Genomic DNA, 16,964 nt, shown 5'->3' on the forward strand with positions numbered 1-16,964 from the left:
GCAATTCAAGGCATAATACATTTTACAAATTCACAATTTGCGCAAAGTGCAGACAAGATTTTAAGTCAAAGTTAAGAGCTAATGGAAAGGGAGCATAGGGGATATCAAAATAAACAAAGTAAGTAATGCAAGGGCAAGAGTAGGACCCATGCAGATTGGCATTGCCTCAGCCAAACCTTATGTGATATCAACCTATAGGAGTTCCAGTAATTAACCTTCCTGTCTCAGCCCAGTCAATGTTGGGGGATGCAGCATTGATGCACTGCTGGATTCAGGCAGCATGGTGACCTTAGTGATCCTGGAAATTTGTCCCAAAACTCCTTGGAAGCTTCTGGCTCCTGTATCGATCACCTGCATTCATGGGGACATGAAAAGCTACCCCACTGCCCAGCTGATGATCTCTATGTCTAAAGGACGATTCATGGAAACAGTGAAGGTAGTCGAAAAACTTCTGTATCTTGTCTTGTTGGGGAGAGACTGCCCATACTTCCAAGAGCTCAACCCAGTCTGGACTACAGGGGTAGGATGGGTGAAGGACCCTCTTCCCCAGTCCAGGTGCATTTGATGGATGAGGACACCAAGGAGAATGCAACAGACAAGGGCCCCGTAGGAGCCCCTGATGACCCAGGGCTGACACAGTACCGTGGCAGGTTGGGGAACTCCCAGATGGAAGACCTTACCCTCCAAAACACCCAGCAGATTGTGCAGGTAATAGATGGGACAGATGTGAACCCATGTACGCTGATGTTTATCATTATTGCCAAGGCTGTCCAGACTGCCAGCATACTGCCCCCATGCCATTGTTCCGCAACCTGAAGTATTTACACAAAACAGAAGTATTAACAAGTTGCCACAGAGAGACACAGGAGAGTACAGGTGAGAGGCAGCCATCTTGTTGTTTGACTAGTTTCAGACCAGTCTTTGCATTGCTCATTTTGTTTAAAGTTTGCCTTAATTGAAGTTAGCATTGTCTGTAGTTTGCCTAAATTGAAGTCAATTCAGTTCAGCTGCCGAGTTGGTGAAAGTAAACAGGTTGTAGAAGGGAGATTTTGTCTAGGACTAGCAGGAATTCTGTTGCAGGAGGAGCCAGGTGTGGCCTGTTAGGTGTGAATTGGAGGCAGGTAGACAAAAGCTACTTAAAGCAGCTGTTGAGAAAGAGCTGCGCTGTTTCTCGCTCACAAAAGTTAAGCAGTTGACAAGGCAACAGGAACCAAGAGACGTAAAAAAATATATATATCATTTAGAAGAATGTGGCCACTACATTGTCAGGTTTGCCAAATGATTGCCTTCCTGGTTGAACTCATCCAAAAAGGTTTCATTTGTGAACATTGTCAACAGGTTGAAATCCTAGAGATCAAGGTTTGTGATGTTGAGGCTCAGCTTGTCGATCTGCACTGTATTAGGGATATAGAAGAATTGGTCAATCAGCCCATGAGAGAGATGGTGTGCACGCCAAAACCTAGGAGAGTTGAGACCTCAGAGCAGGACAGTGTAGAGAACTGCTGGGTTACAGTAGGTTGTAACCGCAGAACAGGGCGTGCACAACCCCTAGAGACACCCAAAGAGCTAGAATTGCCCAACAGGTTCCAACTGCTGGACACTGAGTTGGACAGTGACAGCTCAGAGGGTGATGGGAGGGCAGTTGAGCACCAGAGCACCATGGTGCCCACTCCCCCCAAGAAGATGGAGGTAGTTACAGTAGGAGACTCGATTCTTATAGGTGTAGATAACACAGTGTGTTCTATTGACAAGGAGACCCGCATGGTATCTTGCCTGCCTGGTGCTCAGGTTGCAGATCTCCCTAAACTAAGAGACGGGCTACTGGCCAAAGCCGGGGGGAATCCACTGGTCATGGTCCACATTGGAACCTATGATATAGGAAAGGTAGGACAGAGGTTCTGCAAGACAAATTTAAAGAGTTACGAACAAAACTAAAGAGCAGAACCTCCATGGTAGTTTTCTCTGAAATGCTTCCGGTACCACGTGCCAGGCCAGGGAGACAGCCAGAGATTAGAAAGTTTAACACGTGGTTGAAAGCTTGGTGTAGGGAAAAGGGGTTTAGGTTTATGGAGCATTGGTCTAGATGGGACCTGTACAAACCGGACGGTCTACATCTAAACAGAAGGGGGGCTAATGCATTGGGAGAGCATATGTGCAGAGAAATTGAGAATCATTTAAACTAGGGACCAGGGGGTCAGGGAGCTCTGACAATGAGAGTGTTCCTCTAAGGAAAGAAAACCAAGGGAAACTGCTAGTAGGAAAGTCCTGAAATGTTTGTACCTCAATGCTAGGAGTATAAGGAACAAGATGTTAGACCTAGAAGCCACAGTGCTGGCATGTGACTATGATGTTGTAGGAGTGACGGAAACATGGCTTTCAGTAAATGATGAGGATGAATACAAGGAAGGATACACACAGTTTAGGAGAGACAGGCAAAATCAAACAGGGGTGGGGTAGCATTATATGAGAAAAATGACATTGAGGCAGAAGAACTCAAATTAGATCCCAGTAACAGAACAGAATCTTTGTGGGTTAAACTTTTGAAAAAGAGATCTGGAGGATTAGTGGTAGGAGTGTGTTACAGGTCACCAAACTCAGATATTCAGAAAGATGCTGCATTGTACAGTGTAATCAGGACTGCAAGTAGCAAGGGTGTGGCTGTTATAATGGGGGATTTCAATTTCCCAACTTAGACTGGGAAAGCCCGGTTGGGACTACAGAAGCAGAAATAGAAATGGTTGAGATGGTAAATGATTGCTTTCTAACTCAATTTGTCAGGGAACCAACCAGGGAGAGTGCATGCATTGACTTGATATTTTCAAATGAACAAGACGGAGTCAGAGGGACAGTAGTTAGAGAACCAATGGCAAATTGTGATCACAATATGGTTAGCTTTGAGGCATTCTTTCAAAAAACAAGGACCAAGTCTAAAACAATGGTCTACAATTTTAGAAAAACAAACCTTGAAGGTATGAGGCGGCACTTAGAAGAGGTAGACTGGAGCACACTGGATACAGATTCAGTTGAAAATGGATGGGTATATATTAAGAATATACTACTTGAGGCTCAGGAGCAATTTGTACCAAAACTTAGCAAATTGAGGACCAAAAAACATTGGTTTAATAGAAGTATGCAAAAAAATATCAAGAGAAAGAAAATGTTGTATAGCGCGTACAAAAGGGACGGAGACAAAACAAAATACATAGAATATGTTGAGCTGCAAAGAGATCTTAAGGAAGGGATCAGGAAAGCAAAGAGGGAAATAGAAAGAAACATAGCTCTTGGAGCTAAAACTAATGCAGAGCTTTTTTCAATATTACAACAGCAAGAGGTTAATAAAGGAGGAAGTGAAACAGATAAAGGCCAAAAATTGAAGTATCTTGGAAAACGAACAAGATGTGCCAAATGTTCTAAATGAGTATTTCACAGAGGTTTTCACAAAAGAAAAAATGGATAACATGCCACAGGTTAACAATCAGGGAGATCAGGATAATTGAGGAGGAGGTACTAAAGGGACTAGCAGAACTAAAAACAAACAAATCACCTGGGCCAGATGGGATATTTCCAACAGTACTTAAAGAAATGAGGGAAATTATTTATAGGCCACTAACTCAAATATTCCAAATGACACTTAGAACAGGGGATGTGCCAACTGACTGGAAGACAGCAAATGTCATACCAATCCACAAGAAAGGGGACAAAACAGAGCCAGGAAATTACAGACCAGTCTCACCTGCATCACTTGTGAAATGTTGGAAAAAAAGATTAGACAGAAAATAGAGGAGCATATTAATGAAAACCATATTATTGGAGATAGTCAACATGGGTTTAGACGAGGCAGATCATGTCTTACTAATTTATTAGAATTTTTTAACATGCAACTGCAGCTGTAGATCATGTGAAAGCATATGATATGATATACTTTTGATAAGGTTCCACACCAAAGACTGATCCTCAAATAGGAAGCTGTAGGCATTCAGGGTAGTGTAAGTAGATGGATTATGAATTGGTTGATGTATAGGAAACAGAGGGTGTTGATTTGAAGAGTTGCTTCTAACTGGAGTGAGGTTGTTAGTGGAGTTCCACAGGGATCAGTACTAGGGCCTTTACTTTTTCTAATCTATATTAATGATCTGGACTCTGGGATAGTTAGCAAACTTGTCAAATTTGCAGATGATTTGCAGCACAGGCTATTCAAAGGGACTTAGATAACATTCAGTTGAGGGCCGGCACCTGGCAGATGAAACTCAATGTGGACAAATGCAAGGTAATACATGCAGGTTACAAAAATGTCCATTATAATTAAACTATGAGAGGAATAGAACTAGAGGAAGTAACGCATGAGAAAGACCTAGGAGTCTATGTGGACTCCTCACTTTCTCCATCCAAAACGTGTGGGGAAGCAGTAAAAAAGGCAATCAGATTGTTAGGGTATATTGTCAGAAGTGTAGAATTTAAAACAAGGGAAGTAATGTTAAGACTGTACAATGCGCTAGTCAGACCTCATCTGGAATACTGTGTGCAGTTCTGGGCACCACACTTCAAGAAAGATATCGCTGACCTAGAGGCAGTTCAGAGAAGAGTAACCAGACTTATTCCAGGTTTGAAGGGAATGTCCTACTAAGAGAGACTGAGGGAACTGAACCTTTTCACCCTGGAACAGAGGAGACTTGATGTAAGTCTTCAAAATCATGAAAGGCATCGACCACATCAAACCAGAGGAGCTTCTACACAAAATGAAATTGGGCTTAAAGACATACAAAACAGAAAATAGAAGACACTTCTTCATACAGAGAGTTGTTACAATCTGGAACAAACTCTCCAGTGATGTGACTGAAGCCGACAATTTGGAAACATTCAAAAATAGACTAGTTATTAATGGACACCAAACAAGCACGATGGGTGGAATGGCCTCCTCTCATTAGTAAACTTTCTTATGTTTCTGATGTGTCACCTTCACCAAATTAAACATCTTCACACCTCTGTTTATCAGCCATAGACCAATGGGCTAGTAGAACACTTCAGCAAAACTCTAAAAAGTATGCTGAGAAGAACTATGGAGAGGGATGGACGTAACCAGGATCAATTGTTAGCTTTTCTCATGTTTGCAATCTGGGAGGTACACCAATCCTCCATGGGTTCCTCCCCTTTTGAACTTATCTTTTCCCACAGACCCCAAGGTCTCCTCAAAATTGCAAAAGAAAAAGGAATACAATTATATTGTTGTAAAATCAATTAACATAAAATGCAAAAGGCCAAAAGGTCATGCATAGTATGAATACAATAGGGATATCTGGGTAAAATTGCCACCCACATACAGAAAAATACATCTGATGAGTGGTGCCCCAAAACAAAACATCAGACCATACCAGATTAAACTACTAAAGCCTCATAACTCCTGATCACAGCCTTATTTATATTAGATAATGCATGACACCACACAATGTGGAACTGTACAGTACAGTTATGAGTTGTCTAGAAAATATGTAAAACCAAATATATTTTAAATTAACAAACCAATAAAAAATAGACTATGAGGGCCTTTTTGAAAAGCAGCTTTGTTGTATCACTGTAGTGTTATATCCAGTAGGTCATTAATTAAGAACACAATAAAAAATCACTCTTTATGAAAAACATACATTTGTCATTTGTCAAACTTTGTCACCCAATGCCAAAATAGTGTGATACAAGTACTATTAAATAATGTGTGGCCTTTATACAATGGGGTTCCTACATTGCCTCCCCTTTGACACCAAAGTTACCTTAATGTTGCTGCTTTGTGTCTCCTTTGATGTATCCTTTGCTGTATATACACATACAGATGGGTGACAAATTAAAAGAAAAACCTGAATAAATTAGTGGAGGAACATAATGAATGCAGTTGCCTCCAAAGAGGTGTACCGCATGATACAATTAACAATCCTATCATGCTCTGTGGCATGTATGAAAATGCTGAGCAGGCCCAGTTGACCTTGATTATGGATCAAGATGGCAAGAGGAAAGGATCTAAATGACTTTGAGCTTCTAAGAGCTTCAGTCACAAGGACTGATCAACTGGCTAGTGTTCTCGGCAAGTTGGCAAGTGTATGTGTGGTGACACCAAGAGAAAGGTAAAGGCCTGACTGCTTGACCCCTACAGTGAGGGGGTCCGGAGGCTCTGTTATGCTGTGGAGGGCATTTCCTGGCATGGTTTGGGTCCACTTGTCCCCTTAGAGGGAAGGGTCACTGCAAATCATTACAAAGTTATTCTTAGTGATCACCTGTATCCTATGGTGTAACATTTCTATCCTGATGGGAGTGGTCTCTTCCAGGATGACAATGCCCCACCACAGGGCACGAGGGGTCACTGAATGGTTTGATGAGTATGGAAATGATGTGAATCATATGCTATGGCCTTTGCAGTCACCAGATCTCAACCCAATTGAACACCTGTGGGAGATTTTAGACCGACGTGTTAGACAGCGCTCTCCTCCACCATCATCAAAACACCAAATGAGGGAATATGTTTTGGAAGAACTGTGTTCCATCCCTCCAGTAGAGTTCAGAGACTCGTACAATCTTCGACAAGCTGTTCTGGTGGCTTGTGGTGGCCCAACATCTTACTCAGACACTTTATGATGTTTTTTCCTTTTATTTGTCACCCGTCTGTATATGCACATACATACAACAACATAAAAAAATGCTGACAGGAAGGAAAATGACCAAAACACAACAATCATCTAATATCAAATAAAAAAATAATGTGATACCTAACAATTATATGTCACCCTGGATAAGGGTGTCTGTTAAGAAATCGAGTAATAAAATAATAATAATGAAAATCAAAGCTGGATTTTTGATTCTGCAGAATGAGTTTTAAACATCCTATATTTTAAATCCTTTCTCAAGGAGCAAATACATTACACTAAGCATATTTTGTCATCCAGGTTTATTTCAGAATACAGTCGAGGCATTCCACTCTTTCTTTCTTCTTTTTCTGTATAGCCTTTCCACATTTCCACAGAGTCTACAGATATTAATAGCCATTCATTATGGATACTTTCACAATGAGAATGAAATGAAGATTTATTGCAACTGTTTCAAATTAACCATTTTTTTTTGCTTTTCTCTTTCTTTTTCATACACCTGGCCTTGTGTGGGTTCTTAAGATGACAAAAGACAAATGATGATGAATACGAGATACATAAATGAAATAAAGCCGACAGGAAGACAAGTGGCTCTCAAGGCTACTGTCCTCCTAGTGAAAAGTCTGTATCATGGAGGGGTAGGTTGTATGAACAGATACATGGCAGAGGCCAGAAAGGTAATAACTTAGTTTGCTACACATTCCAAAATATATTTTTAGTATATGCTGAGGTGGTGAGTTGTGGAGAGTTTTTCTCATAAAATGCTTAAATAGTTGTGACTATAAAGTAAATAAGTGTCAGTAAAATACATATACTAATACACATAATCTAACCTCTAAGTACATAACTGAATGCATAAATAAGATTTGTTCTTGAGTGTTTATCAAGTACCCAGTAAGACACAGGGGTTGATGTTCCTTGGGAAAGAAACATAAGTTGACTTTGAGAACTACTCAACACCTGGCATGTGCTTGGCCAATGGGGATCCACCAATTCCAGCCAGAAGCAGCTATATCATACCACAAATTCAAGACAGCACCCTTTGGACTATACAACCAAGCCTCAGCTCTGAACAAAACTTTATAACTGTTGCGGCACTGAGGACCCTTTACTGTTGTCTTATAGTAATAATTAATGCAGTTGTCTTAAGCTTTAAAGTGGGATTACTAAAATAATAATAATAATAATAATAATAATAATAATAATAATAATAATAATAATAATAATATAGATGGCAAATGATAAATGAAAGACAATGTCTTCAGACAGACAGTACAGCATCAGATTAATGTAAGAGGGATTGCTTGTCACTAAAGAAGAGGAAGGAGATGTGAGAAAATTAAATCTTGCCATTAACAGGTTTTTAAGTCACTTTATATTTTCACTGATAACCACTAGCTAAAACTGATCAAAGGTTATCATTGGACAATCCAAAATACTTGTGTGGCCTCAGTTTTGTTTGCACACACAAGAGTCACTGACATCCACAGACTGCCTTTAGCAGGAAAATTAAGCAAGATCCTCGATGAACCAACCACTTCATAGGTATTCATTACAAATATAAGAAAAAAATCAGCAGCAAATTACAGGTCATAGTTTCCATGACAACTATGAAACCTGTTCCAACACTTGAGCTTAAGTAAGAGAAGACGGCTTTGAAATCACTCAGTTTCAATAATGTCCTCTCAGTGTTATTATAATTAATCTGCACATCTATATTATTATTATTATTATTGTGAATATGTAAAAATATGTCTTCAGATCAAGGGCCCCCAAAGGTGAAGGAACAAACTGTGTCACCCAATGGCAATTACTTCTAAGTGCAGTGTTTTAACTGTGGAGGAATACTGCATCATGGGCAATAAAGCCATAGGCCTGACCTTTGAACTTGCAAGTGGAGCATTACATAGGACACTATTATGCATGTTTCTTCTTTCCTTGATACTGAAAACACAAGAGAAAACAATTGTTTCATCAATACCTTTGTGTTGTTTTTCTTATTTTATTTTATTTGGGATTGCTTATATGTAGCCTGGATCATAGTGCTGATGAACTGTATGGAAGCTGCTTTCTGCCAATCAGTCAGTACGTTACAATAGGAATACATTTCTCTGTGTAGAAATATCTACGTCCTTTGACTATATGCCTACACAACTCTGGGACTCGGGAAGCATCAGAGAAGCTGTCAGCGTCTGCTTGTTTTAACAGAATAATAAATAGCCTTGCACTGAAAAGATGGTTCTGAGCCAGGGGAGGTACATGGGGAGTTCTTAAATGATTTGTTCTTAGCATTTTGTCTAAAAGCAGTTGTACAACATAATTAAGGCAAAAAGGCTGATGTTGCATTTAAATAATAAACTCTAGAGAAAAGGATAGTTCATTTGGTTTGGTTTTGCATCTTACAGGGCAGAATACAATGAGAAACAAAACAACAATGCTTTTACACAAAGAAAGATTAATAGGTTGTGTACATTACAAGAGTGTATTTTGAAACTCAGAGCTGGAATGAAATAATGAATTCCGAATTCCAAAAATAAGTCATAAACCAAAGTGGATATATCATATAGCAGAAAACAAATATTCATATACCAAAATGTATATATGATATGGCACAAAAATATAAATCATATACCAAAATGGATATTTCATATAGCAGAAAAAAAACAAAAACGTATACCTATACCAGAAACAAATTGTCACGTTGCACAAAAAATATATACCGAAGTCATGTGGTGGAGATGTTGCGTTGGACATGCGCAGTGTGCCCAGTTGTTTAGAGAAGAGAGTGGATCCTTCACAGGGTCACAGGCATTAGAGCCGAATGAGGGAGAAATCGATGCGAACATTTACACGCATGCGATGATCATTATTGCTGATTGTACATCTACATTAATATACATACACCGATCAGCCATAACATTATGACCACCTGCCAAATATTATGTAGGTCCCAAAACAGCCCTGACCCGTCGAGGCATGGACTCCAGTAGACCTCTGAAGGTGTGCTGTGGTATCTGGCACCAAGACGTTAGCAGAAGATCCTTTAAGTCCTGTAAGTTGCGAGGTGGGGCCTCCATGGATCAGACTTGTTTGTCCAGCACATCCCACAGATGCTCGATTGGATTGAGATATGGGGAATTTGGAAGCCAAGTCAACACCTTGAACTCGTGATTCATCAGACCAGGCCACTTTCTTCCATTGCTTCGTGGTCCAGTTCTGATGCTCACGTGCCCCTTGTAGGCGCTTTTGGCAGTGGACATCGATCAGCATGGGCACCCTGACTGGTCTGCGGCTACGCAGCCCCATACGCAACAAACTGTGATGCACTGTGTGTTCTGACACCTTTCTATCAGAACCAGCATTCACTTTTTGAGCAATTTGAGCTACAGTAGGTCGTCTGTTGGATCGGACCACACGGGCCAGCCTTCGCTCCCCACGTGCATAAATGAGCCTTGGCCATCCATGACCCTATCGTCAGTTCACCGCTTTTCCTTCCTTGGACCACTTTTGATAGGTACTGACCACTGCAGACCAGGAACACCCCACAAGAGCTGCAGTTTTGAGATGCTTTGACCCAGTCGTCTAGCCATCACAATTTGGCCCATGTCAAAGTCGCTCAGATCCTTACGCTTGCCCATTTTTCCTGCTTCTAACACATAAACTTTGAGGACAAAATGTTCACTTGTTGCCTAATATATCCCACCCACTGACAGGTGCCATGATAACAAGATTATCAGTGTTATTCACTTCACCTGTCAGTGGTCCTAATGTTATGGCTGATCGGTGTATATTATATTAAAATTATAACATTTTTAAATTATTGGTACTGTATTTGTTATTTATAATTTATTAAAAGCTCTATTTGTTTTCTAATGTAATTTGGTGGTGAATTGTCAATTTATGACCAATGTGGTGATGTTCAAGTTTATTACAAATGGAGGCAGCATCACATTGACAAAATATATCGGCTAATAATCAAAATCAAGGCAAGCCAATTTGAAAAGTGAAACCAATCTAGTTTCATGACTGTACAGTACTGACCTTACATAGTTATTCTCAAACTCAAACTCAAACTCTCTGCCACACCATTTGTGCATATACAGTATGTTAATGTTTTTTTTTCTTTTTTTAATTATATTAACTATATCACCCAGCTGTAGATCACCTAAAGATGTTTCCATTTACACAGCTAATACACAACGTTGCAACGTAAATTACGTTGCTACAATGTTGTGGCAACATTGTGTGTTAGCTGGGTAGTTACTTCAATCTAGACTATTGCTGTGTATAGAGTACATATACATATAGGTAGGCTATATAAATATGTACACATATATATATATATTTTTTTTTTCTGAATTAATACATTATTTGGAGATTCCAATAATTCAATATACAAGTAATCAGGACACCTGTCTGTGGCGGCTATATATATATATATATATATATATATATATATATATATATATATATATATATATATATATATAATTTCCCTGTGTTTAACGGTGTCAGAGTAGAACAAACAATTATAATGGGATTAATAAAGCGTTTACACAGCTGGTCTTTATTAGAATGGCGTGTCAGTATCATGGTTCAAGGACTAGCCCTACACCACTAGAAATGAACATGATGCACTAGATGTCCTTTCATAAATCTTTAATTCGCTACGAGTGAGATTTTGAGTCCGCCACCTTGGGTAATAATGACCCTTCTTCTGAAATCACCAACATGATAAAAGCATACCCTATTAATAATAAAGTACAGCATACAATAAAACATAACGAACAATTTCTACACTAGCCTCAGAGTGTACTCTTTAATTTAGGCTTCATGAATGGTATCTTGATTAATGTCTGCGCATGAATGTCCACATTGATTTCTCCCTCATTCGGCTCTAATGCCTGTGACCCTGTGAAGGATCCGCTCACATCTCTAACCAACTGGGCACACTGCGCAGCAACACCATGTGACTTTGGTATATATTTTTTGTGCAACGTGACATATTTTTTCTGGTATAAGTATACAGTTTTTTTTTTTTCTGCTATATGAAATATCCACTTTGGTATATTAATAATTTTTTCTGCTATATGACATATTCACTTTGGTATGTGATATATCCATTTGGTATATTACAATTTTTTTCTGCTATATGATATATCCACTTTGGTATATGAGATATCCACTTTGGTATATGAATTATTTCTTCTGTTATTTTTTATTTGAACGGCCCCTTGTGTGTGTGTGTGTGTGTGTAGGAAATGGGGTTTGTTGCTTTAATTCACAAAACGAATAACAGGCACATTATACATGTATGTGCATTTGGCCTTATTACTAATTAGGTGTTTTGATGTTCAACATTTCGGTATGGGGTGGGTTTGCATACCGGTGTGTCCTTTGATCCTTCTATCAAGAGGTAACAGGCTGCAGTATCTTGTAACAAAGCAGTGTGTCACAGAAGAAATGCTCTCAGACTAATTTTAACTTATCAAAAGTGAGAGGGGCACTATGGCCAGGTCGCCAGGTCCTATGGTTGTGTATTTTCGTGATGCAGTCATTGGGCCAAGTGGTCACTGTCCACTTGGTATGGTTCATGAGTGTAACCCCAAAGTATTGTGGGATACTCACAGAAGTGAGTGACTCCACTTACAGTGAGGGAAAAAAGTATTTGATCCCCTGCTGATTTTGTATGTTTGCCCACTGACAAAGAAATGTTCAGTCTATAGTTTTAATGGTAGGTGTATTTTAACAGTGAGAGACAGAATAACAACAAAAACATCCAGAAAAACGCATTTCAAAAAAATTATACATTGATTTGCATGTTATTGAGGGAAATAAGTATTTGATCCCCTATCAATCAGCAAGATTTCTGGCTCCCAGGTGTCTTTTATACAGGTAACGAGCTGAGATTAGGAGCACTCTCTTAAAGGGAGTGCTCCTAATCTCAGCTCGTTACCTGTATAAAAGACACCTGTCCACAGAAGGAATCAAACGATCAGATTCCAAACTCTCCACCATGGCCAAGACCAAAGAGCTGTCCAAGGATGTCAGGGACAAGATTGTAGACCTACACAAGGCTGGAATGGGCTACAAGACCATCGCCAAGCAGCTTGGTGAGAAGGTGACAACAGTTGGTGCGATTATTCGCAAATGGAAGAAACACAAAATAACTGTCAGTCTCCCTCGGTCTGGGGCTCCATGCAAGATTTCACCTTGTGGAGTTTCAATGATCATGAGAACGGTGAGGAATCAGCCCAGAACTACACGGGAGGATCTTGTTAATGATCTCAAGGCAGCTGGGACCATAGTCACCAAGAAAACAATTGGTAACACACTATGCCGTGAAGGACTGAAATCCTGCAACGCCCGCAAGGGGCTCCTGCTCAAGAAAGCACATGTACAGGCCCGTCTGAAGTTTGCCAACATCTGAATGATTCAGAGGAGAACTGGGTGAAAGTGTTGTGGTCAGATGAGACCAAAATCGAGCTCTTTGGCATCAACTCAACTTGCCGTGTTTGGAGAGGGAGGAATGACCCCAAGAACACCATCCCCACCGTCAAACATGGAGGTGGAATCATTATGCTTTGGGGGTGTTTTTCTGCTAAGGGGACAGGACAACTGCACAGCATCAAAGGGACAATGGATGGGGCCATGTACCGTCAAATCTTGGGTGAGAACCTCCTTCGCTCAGCCAGGGCATTGAAAATGGATCGTGGATGGTATTCCAGCATGACAATGACCCAAAACACACAGCCAAGGCAACAAAGGAGTGGCTCAAGAAGAAGCACATTAAGGTCCTGGAGTGGCCTAGCCAGTCTCCAGACCTTAATCCCATAGAAAATCTGTGGAGGGAGCTGAAGGTTCGAGTTGCCAAACGTCAGCTTACCAACCTTAATGACTTGGAGAGGATCTGCAAGGAGGAGTGGGACAAAATCCCTCCTGAGATGTGTGCAAACCTGGTGGCCAACTACAAGAAACGTCTGACCTCTGTGATTGCCAACAAGGGTTTTGCCACCAAGTACTAAGTCGAAGGGGTCAAATACTTATTTCCCTCATTAACATGCAAATCAATGTATAACTTTTTTGAAATGCATTTTTCTGGATTTTTTTGTTGTTATTCTGTGTCTCACTGTTAAAATACACCTACCATTAAAATTATAGACTGATCATTTCTTTGTCAGTGGGCAAACGTACAAAATCAGCAGGGGATCAAATACTTTTTTCCCCCACTGTATATTTATGAAAGGCTGACATACAGGCACATATCTAATTCAGTGTTATTTGGTTAATAAATGAAGATCAGTTTGGTTTTTAGTAATTTACAGATGTTTTACAGTTTAATTTCAAACTCTTTTTTGGATCCTTGCTAGGACAGATTGTCAAATTAGACAAGTTTACAACTCACAAGATTATTCATGATATGATGGCTGCAGGGTATCTTTGTGAGGGATATTTAGTAACTGTGAAAGCTAATACCACACCACTCTGTACAATTATGTGAAGAAGATTTTGCTCCAGTTAGGAATAGGAAGGTGTATTCTTTCAAAGGAAAAACAGAAATGCACTCCCTGGGTCCTTAAAACAGACTTTCACATACCCTAATTACAAACAAAACAAAAAACAGTTAAATGGGCACATTATTATTTTAATGATTTTGACTGGAGGCATCCACTGTTACCATGATGCAGCAAGCAATGTAGTCTACTATTCCCCATATCAAGCCATATCAATAATTAATTTGACTGAGAAACAAACCCCCATAGCAAGCTGTAACCTTAGGGAATAACCTCTGCAGCAGGTCTGAGCATTTAAAAAATATACCCATATTTTTGTTTGTAAATTGTAGCATGTCTTCATTTAATCTCTGGAGGTTTTGCGAGCGGTTTGTACAGCTTTGAAGTCATATGTGATATCCTTCTGACAACATTTCTAGATGAATGAACTTACAGTATTCAGAATGTATCCTGTAAGCACCCAAAATTGACCAGGAAAGGGGGTTTGTTTTTGGACATTACTATCCTGAAAATAAATAATACATAATAGTTATACTAGTGTAACTACTAGTAAACCCCAGCACTACCTATTAAAGCCATAGACATATTTGTATTTGTATTATATATATATATATATATATATATATATATATATATATATATATATATATATATATATAAAAGTCCTTATTCAGGGCAACTTACAAATCATATCAAAACCAGGTGCTTAAGTCAAACCAGAAAAAAATAGAATAAACAAGTATCATTTAATTTCATTAATTCACATATACAATGTAGCTGATGGACACACAATAAATAAATAACATTTTCCCATGTTTCAGTATAAACCAGTGGCGGTTCTAGACCATTTTAGCTGTGGGGGCATGGCCGGGGCAAGCTGTGATTTTGGGGGGGCCATCATCATTCCTGACGGTGTTTTGTCCACGGTGCTAGCGGGGGGGGGGGATTAACGGTGTTTGGGGGGGGCAGCGGGGGTTCAGGCACTACATTTGCCCCCCTGTAGATCCGTCCCTGGTATAAACTAAAATACAAGTATAACTGTAATAAATATAACTATAATAAGGAAACTACATGTAAATATCTCCTGGAGAGGGAAACATCTAATCCCAGTAACACTAAAAGTAATACTGAAAGAGGTATGAAAGTTATGTCTAGAAATATAATTTAAATAAGAGGGAAAGTATGACAAATATGCAAATAACAATTAGAGGTTTCTTACTGTATCAGCTGTTGCAACACTCAGACATGTAGTGTGGTTTTAACTTGTAGTTGAAATATTAAACTGTAAAATCACAAATGTAAAATCCCCTCCAAAAAAGGGAATGTTCATCACCTGTGTGTAGAGGGATTCGGTCTTTTGGGCAGAACCTGAAAAATAAATCAATGGTAACTAATAGTACCTGAAATACACTGGTCCAACAGAAATGTGCACTAAAATGTGTTGTAAATTAAGTTAACAAGGAGAACATTAATAACTTTACAACGGACTTCTTTATCAGTGGAAGGGAACAAATATGGGATACAATGGGATACAATTAATTGTTTCAATCAACAGTGAGTGTATACAAACACACAATTTCTCATTGATGAATAGACCAATATTGTATGTGTATAAAATAAAATTAATATAATAACAATATTAATAATAATAAACAACTTATGAGGACTTGTGTACTAATAATATCTAGACCTAAACTAGGTGTTTGTAATTCTGTAGGTGAAAAAAAAAAAGTTTTCCACTTCCTGAAACACAGTTATTGTTTTAAATGTTAGTTACTTCATTTATAGCAGTGACTAAAGTGATGAACACCAACCAGGGAAGCCACCCCATAGCTATTGCGTGACACAGCCCCTAAACGTGATTTCAAACTTTATTTTTAATACATTCCTGTCTAACCCTGTGGTGTCGCCTGCAGTGCAAAAGCCTTAATGAGATATTGTTTTCTTCTTCTGGCTCATCACAGTGTAGTGCACAACACACAACCCTGTCAATTTGCATCTGATATGAATACACCTTAACTATTTACATACTTTACCAACCTCCACCATGCTTGACTCTTTCAAAGTCACATATTACAGATATGAAACCATCATCTTGCCTATATACACCTATGGCCATTCCTCCAAGGTGCTAAATTGTATTACTTTATAACAAGACATCCAGTACATTAGCCACAAGACATATCTGGTTCATTGGGTATCATTTTTATTAGTATAGGTGAAAATATGTACATTCAAAAAGCAGCTTTGAGCATGTGATCTCAGTTCTTATATTGAATGGCAAATGTTGTGTGTAATACACTGAGTTTCAGTAATAATATAGAACGGCTTTTATTTTTAGGACTGAGCTATATATTTTTTTGTGGAAAACAATGGCTATTTATAGAAAGATTCATTGGAAGACCAAGCTATGCCAAGCTATGAAGAAGAAACAACCCCTGGCTGTTGTTTTTGCCCCTTGAATTTAAAGTCATTCTTAAGGCCACATTTACCTTGCTAATTCACCTTTCAGCACATTAAAGCTTGCAAGATGAATGGCAAGGAAGTACCACGTAATGCATAACTTTGCAGCCTCAATGGACAACACATATATTAAGGTGGGAATGACTCGCAAGAGCTACAGTCAAGTAAATTATGCCACCTCGTTTTAAAATGACAAATAAAAAATGTGTCCTATGGCTTAAGAGAGGGGCTGTCAAAACCATATCAGATGTGCTTCATCATACTTGGCTTAGCACAGATTCCTTGTGGCAGGTCTTTGACATGGCCCCAGAAATGCAGATTACTATCCATTGGCTTCCGCAGAAAAGCGCATAGATTAATG

Source organism: Amia ocellicauda, chromosome 4, assembly GCF_036373705.1.
Source record: "Amia ocellicauda isolate fAmiCal2 chromosome 4, fAmiCal2.hap1, whole genome shotgun sequence".
Taxonomy (NCBI): domain Eukaryota; kingdom Metazoa; phylum Chordata; class Actinopteri; order Amiiformes; family Amiidae; genus Amia; species Amia ocellicauda.